This window comes from Pituophis catenifer, unplaced genomic scaffold, assembly GCF_029215685.1.
Source record: "Pituophis catenifer annectens isolate HBS135680 unplaced genomic scaffold, rPitCat1.0.hap2 SCAF_3, whole genome shotgun sequence".
Taxonomy (NCBI): Eukaryota; Metazoa; Chordata; class Lepidosauria; order Squamata; family Colubridae; genus Pituophis; species Pituophis catenifer.
The window spans coordinates 92,053,086-92,066,595 of NW_027256883.1; positions in this window are offsets into that span (position 1 = coordinate 92,053,086).

The window sequence follows — 13,510 nt, forward strand, 5'->3', positions numbered from 1 at the left end:
TGAGCCAAGCAGCTCTTAGAGAGTGGTCCTTTTTAATTAGCTGCCCAAGATTTTCAGAACCTGATAATTTCTGGATGGCATTCAGCCAATATCAGAAAGTCATATGGTCAGTTTCGCTCTGGTATTTGCTCAGTCTCATTGCAGGATGATCGTGCTTAGGTAGCAGCTTAGAACATCATTCAGTCTCAGGGGTGGAAAAGCACAAAGCACATCTTCCTATATTAAATCTCTGTATCTCCCCCATTAGTCCGCCTGTTATTCATTCCTACTTGCAAGTGTTAACAAGCTTATTGATAAGTGTTGATAAGGAAGAATTAGTGAGTTAGGCCTTTACTAGCACTCTTTGTGTGCACACACCAAATACCTCCAGCAGTGATGGAATGGACACTTTGCCTGGAGAGCTTTGGCAAAGGGCAGGCACACAGCAATCTTCTCATGCGCAAAATCTGAAGAAATTTGAGCTCCCAAAATCTGTCTGAAACTATAAACGCCCACAGTGGTTTTAAGAAGTTTTTCCGACGGGTGGTAGAATCTAATTTCAACCAAGTTCAAACATCATGAGGCATTTCCATCCTATGAGAACATATGGTTGACTTATTTTAGTTCTCTCAATCTGGGCGGTTCTGTATGTACATTATGCAAATTAGTAATTATGTAAATCAAATTAAGCTTGGGAAAGTATTTGCCAATCCACACACACATAGACACACTCCCATATGAGTATGCACACACACGCACACACGTATCTGGCTCCAAATCACTCCTTTCAAAGAGATTTCTTTGCGAAGAAAAAAACAAAAAGTTTGTATTTGTGTTCAAAGTCAGTTTGGGACAACACCAAGCTGCACGAAGCTTGCAGATACAGTCCTAGGCCCATTTCCCTTTCATTATCCCTGCTGAATTCAGTGGGCTTCATTTCTAAATAAGTATCTATAGAACGTTAGTGTTTGTTTGATAGTGTGATCCTTAATTTACTTCCAGACTGCAATATTCTTTAAAATCTGCACCTCCTATTTTATGCAAAGAATTCCTTACTATATTTCTCTCTGGTGACATTGTCTTTTATTGACACTATTAGATGCTTGCTTTATCTTCAATAATGACACTGTTGTACAGAACAATTCTGTTATTTAACTACATGCAAACATTTCCCTAGCATTTTCAGAAAATCTTTTTTGTTGTTGTTATTCAGTGCCCTTTTGGATATTGAGAAGGAACAGCTGACATCAGGTATTAGCAAGTGGGAAAAACAGTCAGATTAGATGTTAGATCTGTGGCAAGATGGATAGGATCTGTTGGGATGTATAAAGCTGATAATGGTTGTCTTATCTCATGCATCTGAAGAACCAAGCTAATTTAAGGATTCATAAAAACAGTTTTACACTGACCTTCTTTCACTAGATGGAAAGGAGGTTAAGTTCTTTGCTCTCTAACCAAAGAGCTTTAGCAAAAGATAAGATTGTGTATTTATAGGATTTTTATTATGAAAGTGACAGTGGCATAAACACTTGAAAATATGAGAAGGGATAACCCAAGGAAGATCAGTGATAAGCCCAATGAACTTTTACCCCAGGAAGGCAAGATGTCTGCCTGCATGAAACAACTGCCAAATTCAGATTTACAGGTTATAAATAGAGCAAATTGTCATCATAGATAGAATTTTTTAAAAAAACCTACTCAAATAGCACAAGTAGTAGAGTAGTAGGAAATCTAGGAAATAAATCCCATCCCTAGCAATCTTCTGAAAGCCACCTTCAACTCCCATACAAATACAAATATTTCAGAGGTGGGTTCTACTTACTTTTACTACCGGTTTGCAACAGGAGCGCGCACGTGCGCTTCTGCACATGCGCAGAAGCTTCTGTGCATGCGCAGATCGTACCTTCTGATGTCCGGGCAGGTGGGCGGAGCCTCCCACCACTTTTACTACCAGTTCTCAAACAACCCACCATTGAAATATTTCCAATGAAAGGATTTCCATAAGAAATGATAGCAATGATATAATTTTTTCTCATGTGCTCCTTTTATATTTATTTAAAATTTTGATACTGATTTTAAATCGACAAGTTTTAAATTATGGGCCAAATTTATTAATTATTTTAAATCTATTTTTAATTGCAATGTTATGTATAAATGTTTTTATTTTGGCTGTTCACCGCCCTGAGTCCGAAAGGAGAAGGGCGGTATAGAAGTTTGAATAATAAATAAATAAATAAATATATGTGTGTGTGTGTTATTTGTAATTTTCCTGTAATAACCGTATTTTGTAGACACTATTGATTGGGTCAATATACTTTTTACACAATGCTAACATTAATAATACAATTAAATATACATAATCTTTGTCTTCCAACTTCTAACCTTAAGATGTACATTGTACATCTTTTATATATCAGTGTATATAATACTATTTTCCCAATTTGTACTCATTTTTCCCCCATTTGTTGGTGTTCTTCTACCTTCACATCTTTGTCTTTAAACTGTACCATTCTCTCTTTAAGATTCTTTATCACTTTCTCCATAAATATAAACGTCAATAAGTATGAATAATTCTTCATACAATGTCCTCTGCTGAATCACTAATATTTTAATATTTTAAATATTACTCAATGTTCCACCATAACTCCAATATCTCAATTTTCTAGAAACACCAATAAAACTAATTATTAATAAGGTTTAATCAGTCCCGGGGTTATATCTCTAAATCCCCTGAATTTATAGTCTTTAAAAGCTATAAATTTCAACATATTTTTATATACCGTTAACAATAATAATACATTTAAAATTTTAAATGTACCTAATCATAGTCTTCAACCTCCTAACCTTAATGTATTTGTGGTTATAGTAAATTCTATTATATGTCAATATGTTCCCAATTTATACTTTCTACTTTTTTCTATTAGTTTTTAATACAGTCACTGTATTGCAAGATATTTTATCTCTATCCATCATCTCTTAGACTTTTTAGAATTTCATCATTTATTGACTTTTTGATAACTCTTTTATGTTTCTCTTTTGGAATCTTATGTTTCTTTCTTACATTTTTGCACAGACTCAGTGGTGAGCTACTGCTGGTTCAGACCGGTTCAGATGAACCAGTAGGCTGGCCCCACCCACCCGCCCACCCCCACCCTATCCTGTCCTATTTCCTTCTTGCTGGCTCAGCTGATTCGTGCAGCACAGCTGATATCTGTGCCTCCGTTGTTCTACTTACTGGGGCTTCCGTAGAAAGTAAGCAGCTGAACTTCAAATTGTTGTATTTTGAATGCTGCACCAGTTGTTAAACCAGTTGCAGCCCACCACTGCATAGACTGAATATTCCCTCTGCCTTACCCCTTGTCTCCTTCTGCTGCATCATTTGCATACATAAGCCTTTATTATTTTTGGGAGATCTTCTTTCTTTTTCTCTATTCTATTGTAAACTCTTAAAGAATTATCTATTTGATTCTTAGTATTTATTGTTACTATCTCTTCAGTGTTTTTGTCTTCTTGTAACTTATTTTGATTTGTCTCCTCCACAACTCCTTCTAATTTCTCATCTGTATTCTTAATATTATGTTCTTTTTCCACCATTTGTTGAGGATCTTCTATACTCACATCTTTATTTTTGAACAATCCCATCATATCCTTATGATTCTTTCTCACATTTTCATAAATACTTTTAAGCGTCACTAACATTTCTTCATACATCTTTATTGTCTCCTGTTGAGTCATTTTGTAATAGTTTAATATATTAAAAATTACTCAATATACCACTAAGATTCCAATGTCCTAACCATTGGAACAAATCTCAACCATTAACTCTTGGATACTTATTGGCCCATTGAAGGTTTTATCTGTTGGGGTATACCTGCCATCTCAATTACTCTATTCTTCTCAGGTTGGACAAGGAATTATAAGTGAAGTTTAGAATCCTCAAATCCTATCTGGTTGATTTCATTGCTTTATTTGTCAAATTTTATGCTACCATTTTATAATTCATCTACACTGATTGCTAATCTTAATCCCTTATCTCTTTTGCAGCATATTAGAGCACTCTGTTTTTAATTTTTTTTTAATTTTTTTTTTAATTTTGATTTATATGCCACTCTTCTCCGGAGACTCAGGGCGGCTTACAATGCATTAAGCAATAGCCTTCATACTTTTGTATATTTTATACAAAGTCAGCTTATTGCCCCCACAAACCGGGTCCTCATTTTACCTATCTTAGAAAGGATGGAAGGCTGAGTCAACCTTGAGCCTGGTGAGAATTGAACTCGCAGTAATTGCAGGCAGCTGGAAGCTAAATACTACCTTTAACAGTAGCATTAGTCTGCTGCACCACTCAGGCTCCTCCTTAATATTGTTTTAAGTCAAAATTCTTTGTGTGCATTTCTCCTTACTATTCTGAAATTGTTGATACAGCTTCAGATATTTGCATATTGTTTTTCTTTCTGCTGGTTAAGGACCATAAACAAGTCTTTGTGGAGGGAAAAAGAGGGTGGGAGGAAACAGGGATGAAAAGAGAGAAAAACAAGCAAATTCAGCATTCAAAAATTACTGAGAGAAGGCGATGGATGGGGCTGGTTCCTTAAAAAGCTAATTTAAGTAGAATCCACATTTCAGCTTGCTGTCTGCTACCCCCAGCTAATCTTTTGTGAACCTTACTATGAATTTTGGCTTTGATGCTAAAATTTCCATTGGCTTTTCAACACAATGTTATCTTCTTCAACACAAATAATAACACGAGGCAAAAGTCCATCCCAACACATACATACAAAAGCCAAATTTACATAGTCCCTTTTTCTGAGGGAGAAGAATCATACAATCTGTGGTTCAATGTGTATCACCCCCTTCTACACGGGCTGTTCTTCCCTTGCACTACAACGTGGACAAAACAGAGAGTTTTAGAGTGTATTCTTTTTCTTTATCACACTCAAATGAGATAATGAGATAATTGACTCTTGGTAAATGCCTGAACTGGACTGTTGTTTGCAAACCTAGCCTGGTAAAACTGCCTCAAACAGCAAACAATGTTGATTTGGGGGATACCAATATTATCAGTTTTCAGAGCTGATGTTTTTAAGGATGCCTAACAGTTCAGTTCCTAATAGTGTCATATTTTTGGACACTTCAGTGGATGGCCTTTTTCAGAATGCCAAACACAGTGTTTTGAAAGGCGCTGTCTTGTAAAGACTTATTTTCCTGTATTAATGTAAAGTCATGATTTTGGTACGCTTGGCAAATCTCACAGTGTCAGCCATCAAGTAGTCTTAGTGTCAAAACTGGAGGTCAGTCAAGAATCCTTCAGCTGTTTGGAAGTGTACTCCTACCAATTTACAGATACTTTATTCCCAAACTACCACAAAACAGGGATCAAAATCCAGCTCGTAACTTCCCTGTGTTGGCACAGCAGCAGTAGCAGCAATAATATGGAATGGTTCAGAATATGTGTGTTCTTTATGTAGAGAGGCATTTCATGGAAAGCCAAAGAGGTTTAATTTCATTGGATGCCCCCTTTATTGGAAGTAATGCCTTTTACAATATTTGGACACTGCATAGACACTTTAAGAGCTAAAGGAATAAATAGAATAGTAATGTCTGTAACTTACATAGGTTACAATAGAAAGATGGATAATAACTGTCTATTTTTTTCTTGCCTCTTTGTCATATAGTTAACAATCTGGCATCTATGTTGGAACTACATCAAAATCATGAGACAAAGAATATTTGTGTCCAACTTTCCAAAATAAACACTCTACCTACTGCCTACTAGGTAACCAGAGTGTAAACTTGCCATACAGCATTAACACAATATTTAAATATACATTTTCCTCTAAGGAGAACAGTGCAGTCACACATGTTATTATCTCAATTAACTTGGTAATGATTTTTCAAAGATAGCCAAGAAATTTCTGAACTAGTTCAGGCCAATTTAATTCAGAAAAATAATAATCCTATCCTCTTATCTTACACTAGCTCTAGAACAACGGAATAGTAACAGCAAACTGTCATAGACAAAAATGGCTGTCTAGGAGGGGGGAATCCTAAATAATTAAAACTTGGCAAGATTTGCTCTGAGTATATATTTCAATGTCACAGATGTTATTCATGATTTTCCTTTGATAATCAAAGAAATGTTTTAAGAAAATTGAGGTTAAGATAAGTTTGTCAATTCTCTAACACCCAAAAACATTTTATACATAAGATATCATTTCCATCTTTATGTTTCTGTAGGAAAACTACATGAGGCAATTCCTTGGCAGCATCTTAGAGTTTAGTTCCAGTTTACTAGCATAAGGCAGTCTTTCTATATGTAATGAAAACACAATATGAACCATTGCTTACTTTTTCTCTGATCTTTGTGTGTTATCTAAATCTCTAAAACAGACTCCCTAGAGTGAAAGCGACCAAAAAATTTTATTTCATGAGGAATGCTGGCAGATTCCATTGTAGAAGGCACCTGACTAAGACTTAGTTTTAGGTCACTCTTGAATGGCTGGAGACTTATACTATAATAAAAAGGACAGTGGCTTCAGGAATTCAAGGCAAAGGCCTAGGTCAACCAAAGAATGTTCCCACATTTTACTACTTATTTTATATGTTCCAGGGCATCCAGTGATGTGAGAAATATATTCTAGATCATTCATCTGAAATAGGAGAGGAAGTGTTTGTCTGCTAACCCTATCTAATTGGGGTATAATTTAATTTACTTTAGCCCTATTCAAACATTCATCCTCATCATTTAGATGATCACATTTCCCAAATCTAGACCTTCAGTTGCATTCATACTGATTGGACCTACTGCCTTTCATTTCCAGGGTAGAGCAAGGAATTGCAAATGTTCACCATCATATGGAAACAACAAAGACATCCTTTCCATCAGTGGTGGGATTCAGGTAATTTAACAACCAGTTCTCTGCTCTAATGATTTCTTCCAACAACCAGTGTGCCAAACTGCTCAGAAAGTTAACAACCGGTTCTCCCGAAGTGGTGCGAACTGGCTGAATCCAGCCACTGCCTTCCACCATATGCTATCATTAGGGCTGACCTGCTATCATTTAGGGACTACTCATTCCAAGTCTCTGCCATGTTATGATAAAAGTAGAGGTAAGGATAGAAGTGGGGGTAGAGAGAGGTAGAGATAGAGATAGAGAGAAAGAGAGAGGGAGAGAGGGGGGATAGAGAGAGGGTATAAAGAGAAAGAGGGAGATTTTGTTGCTTAGTGATATTTTAGTTTGTTTTCTCTTTTTATTTATCTCTTAAAAGCATTTTAATGAGGTTATAAATTTGAAAGTAATTAGAATAAACTTGTACTGTAAATATATGTCATCATGATGTACTTGCATTGTAAATATATGTCATCATGATATAATTGACAATATTGTCAAGTTCAAACATTTATATATCCTAAATGTAAAAAATTATACAATTATGAAGTCAAACTGATTTAACTATGATTTTAACCATGTGCTAAATTCTTCAATTTAAATCATCTGAATCTAATTATATTGTTTTTTATGAGATTGAATCCTTAAAAATGAATGTACATATTTATTATTTAAAGCATTTCCTGTTCTATTTCTTGCAAAGAAGTAAGCATTGGAAGTATGCTAAAAAGAGGTTCTGAGCACAGATAAATGTGTATGGCACAGCAGAGTTGCATAGATTCCTCTTTAAATTCATTATTTTATTTTGAGAAAAAAAGTTTAAAATAGCATGTTCCGTCGATCTGAAAATGTTGTAAACTGAAGCCTGGGAAACAAATCCCTAAGGAAATGCTGTGGTTTTTAATAACCATCTTTGTCAATGGAAAAACTGTAGATTACTTGATTCAATTTAAAATTTAAAATATTTATAATGCAATCTACATATTTTTTTAAAAAAATCAGAGTAGATATAATGAAAATGAAGGGGAGGGGAGGGGAAGGGAAAGGGAAAGGGAAAGGGAAAGGGAAAGGGAAAGGGAAAGGGAAAGGGAAAGGGAAAGGGAAGGAAAGATCTAAGGATTCTCTAATCCTTCACGTTTCCAGGTGAAGAGAGATAAAACATAGATTGGTCACTTCTAAAGGAAGAGGGTCAGGCATAGATGTCAGATAGGGGGGAGGGGGGAGTTGTTTCTGGATTACCAGTCGTAATCCCTCTTGTACAACTATGTGGTACAACTCTTGGTTCAGGCTGCCTCGGAAGTAATGGACCAGGAGCCGCTCCGACCAGTGTCTCAGTTTCCCAACTAGACTCCGGAATTCACAAATGTATTCAGCCACCGGTCTATTCCAGGAGAAAAAAGATGGATCACTGAGATTATGTGTGAAATTTAGTTCCACACATAATGTGTATGTGTAGAAAACACGTGCCCACTCCCTTCAGATTTTCAAGGGCCAGCGAGACCTCACCGGACGCCACCAGAACCGTGGCACTTTCCAAGGCGCGGGCTCCTCTTTTGGGATGAACCCATTTCGGAGTGCTCTGCCCTTCACATATCCTTCTGGATATTCCACCCCTCCATTTTTCCCTCTGTCAATCCATACTATTATTTCTCCTTCTCTCCCCTACTGCTCATTCTGCTTTTCCCTCTTTCCTCCCATCCTGTACATGCTTATTTCTTCCTCTTTCTTACAACTTTCTAAAAAGTGGAAATGGTAATAGGGATGGTGCTATACAGCACCTTCATTTCTGCAAAGTATGTCTAAGGGAAGGAACAAGCATGGATATCATCAAGCATGCCTGATGGCCAAAATCTAGCATCACTGCTGCACATAGGCATATATATTCCCCAGGAATCAAAAGAAGTGACTTGGAATGAAGTAATAGAGAGAAGGTCAGTCCTTAGAAGATAGGAGGTTAGCTTGCTTTAAACTCTGTAGACCAAGCCAATAATTCAATACTTATAGCAGCATCAGAATTGGACAATATGGGAGACCACCAGAACATATCAGAATGATAAATTGGGAAGTTGAAAAAAAGACATCATGGAAGAAATTAATGTCCAAGCCAAGATAACTACAAAAACATATTCATCTAGTCACCAGGATTTGAACTGAAAGGAGAACTTTTCACATAAATGGAATTTCAACCTCTTTTTAAAAACTAATCTTTTGGAAATAATCAAAAAATGACCTGCGTTTTGAAAATTCCAACATCTTTGCCATTTCTATCACTGAATAGTTTGCTTCTCAGGGTTTGTTATGGTAAGTGAAAAATAGGAGGAACCACCATTTAGTATTCTTTTCATTCTGTTTTGGCTTATTTAAAAACTCAGGTGCACACTTCAAAAGAATTTTTTAAAAAAACTGGTAAGAGAACTCTCAGTAGAAAAAGGTCTGTTGTGAACAATAAATATTTTTGAAATATAGCCATCACCCAGCACTACATTTTCTGCTACACAGGATAGTTACAAAGGTATGTGGATCAAGGATCAAATTTTATTCACAGTCCTATAGAACATTTTGTGCAAAACATTAAGCAACAAACTATTAAGAGAAAATGTAACTAATTGTATTTTGACATGGAATAATCAGAACTCAACTATCGCCCAAATTTCATTAGAAGCAATTGTGCCTGAGTAGTATTGAACTTTCAAAATGCATTCAAATTTTAGCATTAGAGAAGTCTTCTTCGAATGCTGTGGACAGAGAACAAAGAGATGGATCATCAAACAAATCAATCCAGAGTTCTCACTGAGGTATAAATGATCAGGCTCAAATTACTTTAGATACATTATCTGAAGATCCAGCTCCCTAAAGAAGGCTTTAATGTTGAGAAAGGTAGAAGGAAAGAGAGAAGATAACCAGCAGCAAAGTGAATGTGTTCAGGTACAGTAGTAATAAGTACACCATTGGAGACCTGAAAGACAAGATTAGGGATAGATGTATTCACTTTCATGGTATAGTTGGAGAAGCTGATGGTGATATCAGTTCAGAGCACTTCCAAAACTGACAAGTATAGTGGACAGTTTAGCAGAATATGCAGTGCTGATTCAGTCCCACATTTCACACAAGAACAGATTTGTAAGGGAATGTTGCTATACCTTTCTTCTGGTTCCTTGAAAGCAAAGCATTAAGCTTGGGAACAGTAACATAATCTCCATTCCTAACAACTCTTCTGTTACGAGTGGAGATAATGTTATATAAATACTTAAAAGAGTAGATAAAGGCCTGTTCCAAAGCCCAACACTACAGTGATCAGAAATTCTGTTCCTGTTTTTTCTATTAAGTCTAGATCCAAGATACATTGCTTACTCTCTTGTAAGGCCCTCTCTAGTGTTCCAGTCATTGAACTGAAAATCTACAATAGATCAAGGATGAAACAATGCTTTTTTCCCATGAGTCAAATTCATAGACAAGGATTAACTGTGATAGAGATCAATATGAAATAAATAAATTTACTTAATACTTCAATTGGAAAATCCCCATACAGGTTTCTATTGATAATGCAACATAGCTCTAGCCTTAAGCTTACATTTGACATGCAACAAGGGACATGCAATATTGCTCTTAGAACTTGAATTGAATTACTTCCATTTTTTTACAACTTTATAGGCACAAATTTATGTGACATAAGTATTAGGCTTAGTACTTTGGCCCTGAAAAGCATGGCTGCAGTGGGAATATTAGTATTCCCATGACAGTTGACAAATCAAGTTTTATTTTGAATAAATTGTGTTACAAAGTGGAAAACATGCGGACCCATCAATTACTGTTCTTTTAAATTTATTTTGTTTTTCAAAAAGCAGCTAAAAACTGCAAAGGAAAGCTCCTTAAAACTGTTTAGAGAAGTTCAGTGAAAAGGACAAGTGTGGACAAATGATGTCCTTAATATACATCCTGCTCACTACCAACATTTTTTTCTCTGCATAGGTTGCAGGATGGATAGATTGGAGTGTACATACATTCAGAATATGCTCATACAGTGTGCTTGAACAGCACATATACAGACATCACTAACATGCTAAATTTAATGACTGTTATCCATTAGTTAGTAGATACCGTTATATTGTGTGTGTGTGTGTGTGTGTATAAATGTATATAGTATATCTACATACATACATACATACATACATACATACGTAAATGTATATACCTGTTAGTACAAATACATATGGTAGTACATAAATATACTGTATATATATAGTTTGGTTATGTTTCTGCAAACCAAAACTGTGAATTCACTAGTCATTTGTGTGAACACAATCTCCATCTATTGTGTGGGTAAATATGTGTATTCTAGATCCTTTTCTTAGAATTCTCTGTAGAATTCAGGAATTTAGTATCAGATAAGCAGGCATTCCACTAGCATTTCCTACCAAAAATTATTGCCTGTAATTTTTGCCTTTGCCTCAAGCATGCTAATAAAAACAAAATAAAAGGCACACTGAAGTGAAAAAAAAGAGAATCCAATAGAAATTTTAATAGAGAAAATAAGTCAGAAGAGGGTCATAAACCTTACTCCTACAAACCACAGCTCTAATCAGTTTTGCTGTCTTAAGCCACAATTAATTTCTCCAAGAGAAACAAGCCTGAGAAAGACTGTACAGTAAATACTGTCAGAAATATTCATTCTCCTGAGGAATAATCATAGTAGGAACTTATGCCTCCAGTCCATATGTAAACCACTAAGATTTTTTTTTTTAAAAAAAGGCAATAATTGTTATGCTGATTGATAAAGAGTTTTTAAAAAGAGGGACCCTAACATGTAACTTGTAAATTCACTTGTTATCAATGGGGAAAGAGATTTTTTTTTGTATTATTGTCAACAAGTAGATATGGCAACTGGGTACAAAACAGGGTAGTTTTCAGCATGTCCTACCTTGAGCAGAGGTAAGATGGGGCTGGGTGTTTTCTTTCAATCAATGCATCTTCATTGGATGGCTCTTAACTGCTTTGTCACCTGTGACAAAGTAGCAAAAACTAATCACTCCTCAGATTTCTTTTAACAAGAGGAGGAATGTGAGTATTGAAGTACTTTGTTTAAGGATCCAAATACTATATAGCACTAATTTATTTACTGGTATTTAAATGATTCATATAGCTCCTTATCTCACAAAAGTGATTCAGTATTTACTATATTGTTCACGGGAAAATGCAGAAACATCTAACTTCCTTCTCACTGGCTGCTCACAAACCAGCTACTCTGGGTTGCTTATAGGGGGTTAAACACCTACATTAAAAGCAGCCATGCTGGGAACAAATCAGATGCAATGCAACATTGCTGGTACATAGTGGGACCCCACAGGAATCTCACTTGAAGCCTGCAGGATTGCCCAAGATTGGGCAAGAAAAGACACCTAGCACCCTCTTGAAACATGTGATCAATTTGTAAGGGTAATGACCATAAAATTGTCTTAGCTGGAAACCTATTTATTTCACTCAGTTTAGACATACCTATCTTTATATAAAGCTGATCTATAATGTACCTAACCATGTGAGTAGGGAAGCATTACTGAAGTCAAGCTTTCATGCATACTCACTGACACACTGCTTCATTTCCCAATGTAACCTCAGGAATTACCATAACACAATACATAACACAAGTGCTATCACACCATCAGTCAAGCCAAAAGTTCCACATCAATAAAGCTTCCCTCCGACACTGGAACACTGTGGCTTTCCATGTTATTTTAGACTTGCTGGGAAGGACAAAAGAAACCATACCCACATACCACAAAAGCAGGATAGTAGAAGGGAATTTGTAGAGTTATAACACATCTGGACAACATCAACTTGGGGGACTGCATTACATTGTAACATGGCAGGGGGTACAAGTCTAGTCTCCTTCTAGCAATAAAACTAACTCTAGGAGAAATGATTGTAGCTGTTCCTTCCACGGGGAATAGGAAATAAAAGAAAACTAATTTTCTGGTTTGAATTCAGTTTACCAATACTGAACAATTCCCTCCACAGAGCAAGCTGTCTGAGGAATCATATATCAGTTGCAAATATTACCTAATTTACAGACTTTCCGTAAAGATAAATGGGGAACTCCCTGTCTTCAGCCCCTGATTTAAGCGTAAGACCACACAGAGAGTTGGGAGTGGTGAGATCAGTTTCACATAATGATAAGCTTCTAAAGTTCCCATGGCTATCACAACCAGTTTGTTACACCTGGCCTTTGCAGAAATCCTGGGAGATAGTGATCTGTTTTGCTGATGTTGGCTGATATTGGTGTAGCTTGTTTCTTATCTAATGAATAGAATAATTTGTCCACTGCACAAGGAATTTTGTGTGTATGTGTGGGGGGGGTCCCACATCTGAACAGCTGCAAGATGAGTTCAGTGGAGCAAATGGGTAACTGAGATCAGAAATTGGCACATCGGTTCTACACATTGGCGCAAAGCTGTGTGATTTTAAAAAATTGTGACTGTTCCTCTTCAAATTGTTTTTTTCTAAACAATCCTGTTCAGAAAAAGGTGAATTATGCTTTAATGAATAATTGAGAGGTGCTATGCTTACATGAAGTGTGAAACCCTTTTTTTAAAAAAAAAATCAGAACAGCTTTATTTCAAAATATAGTCAAGATTATTAACTTAACT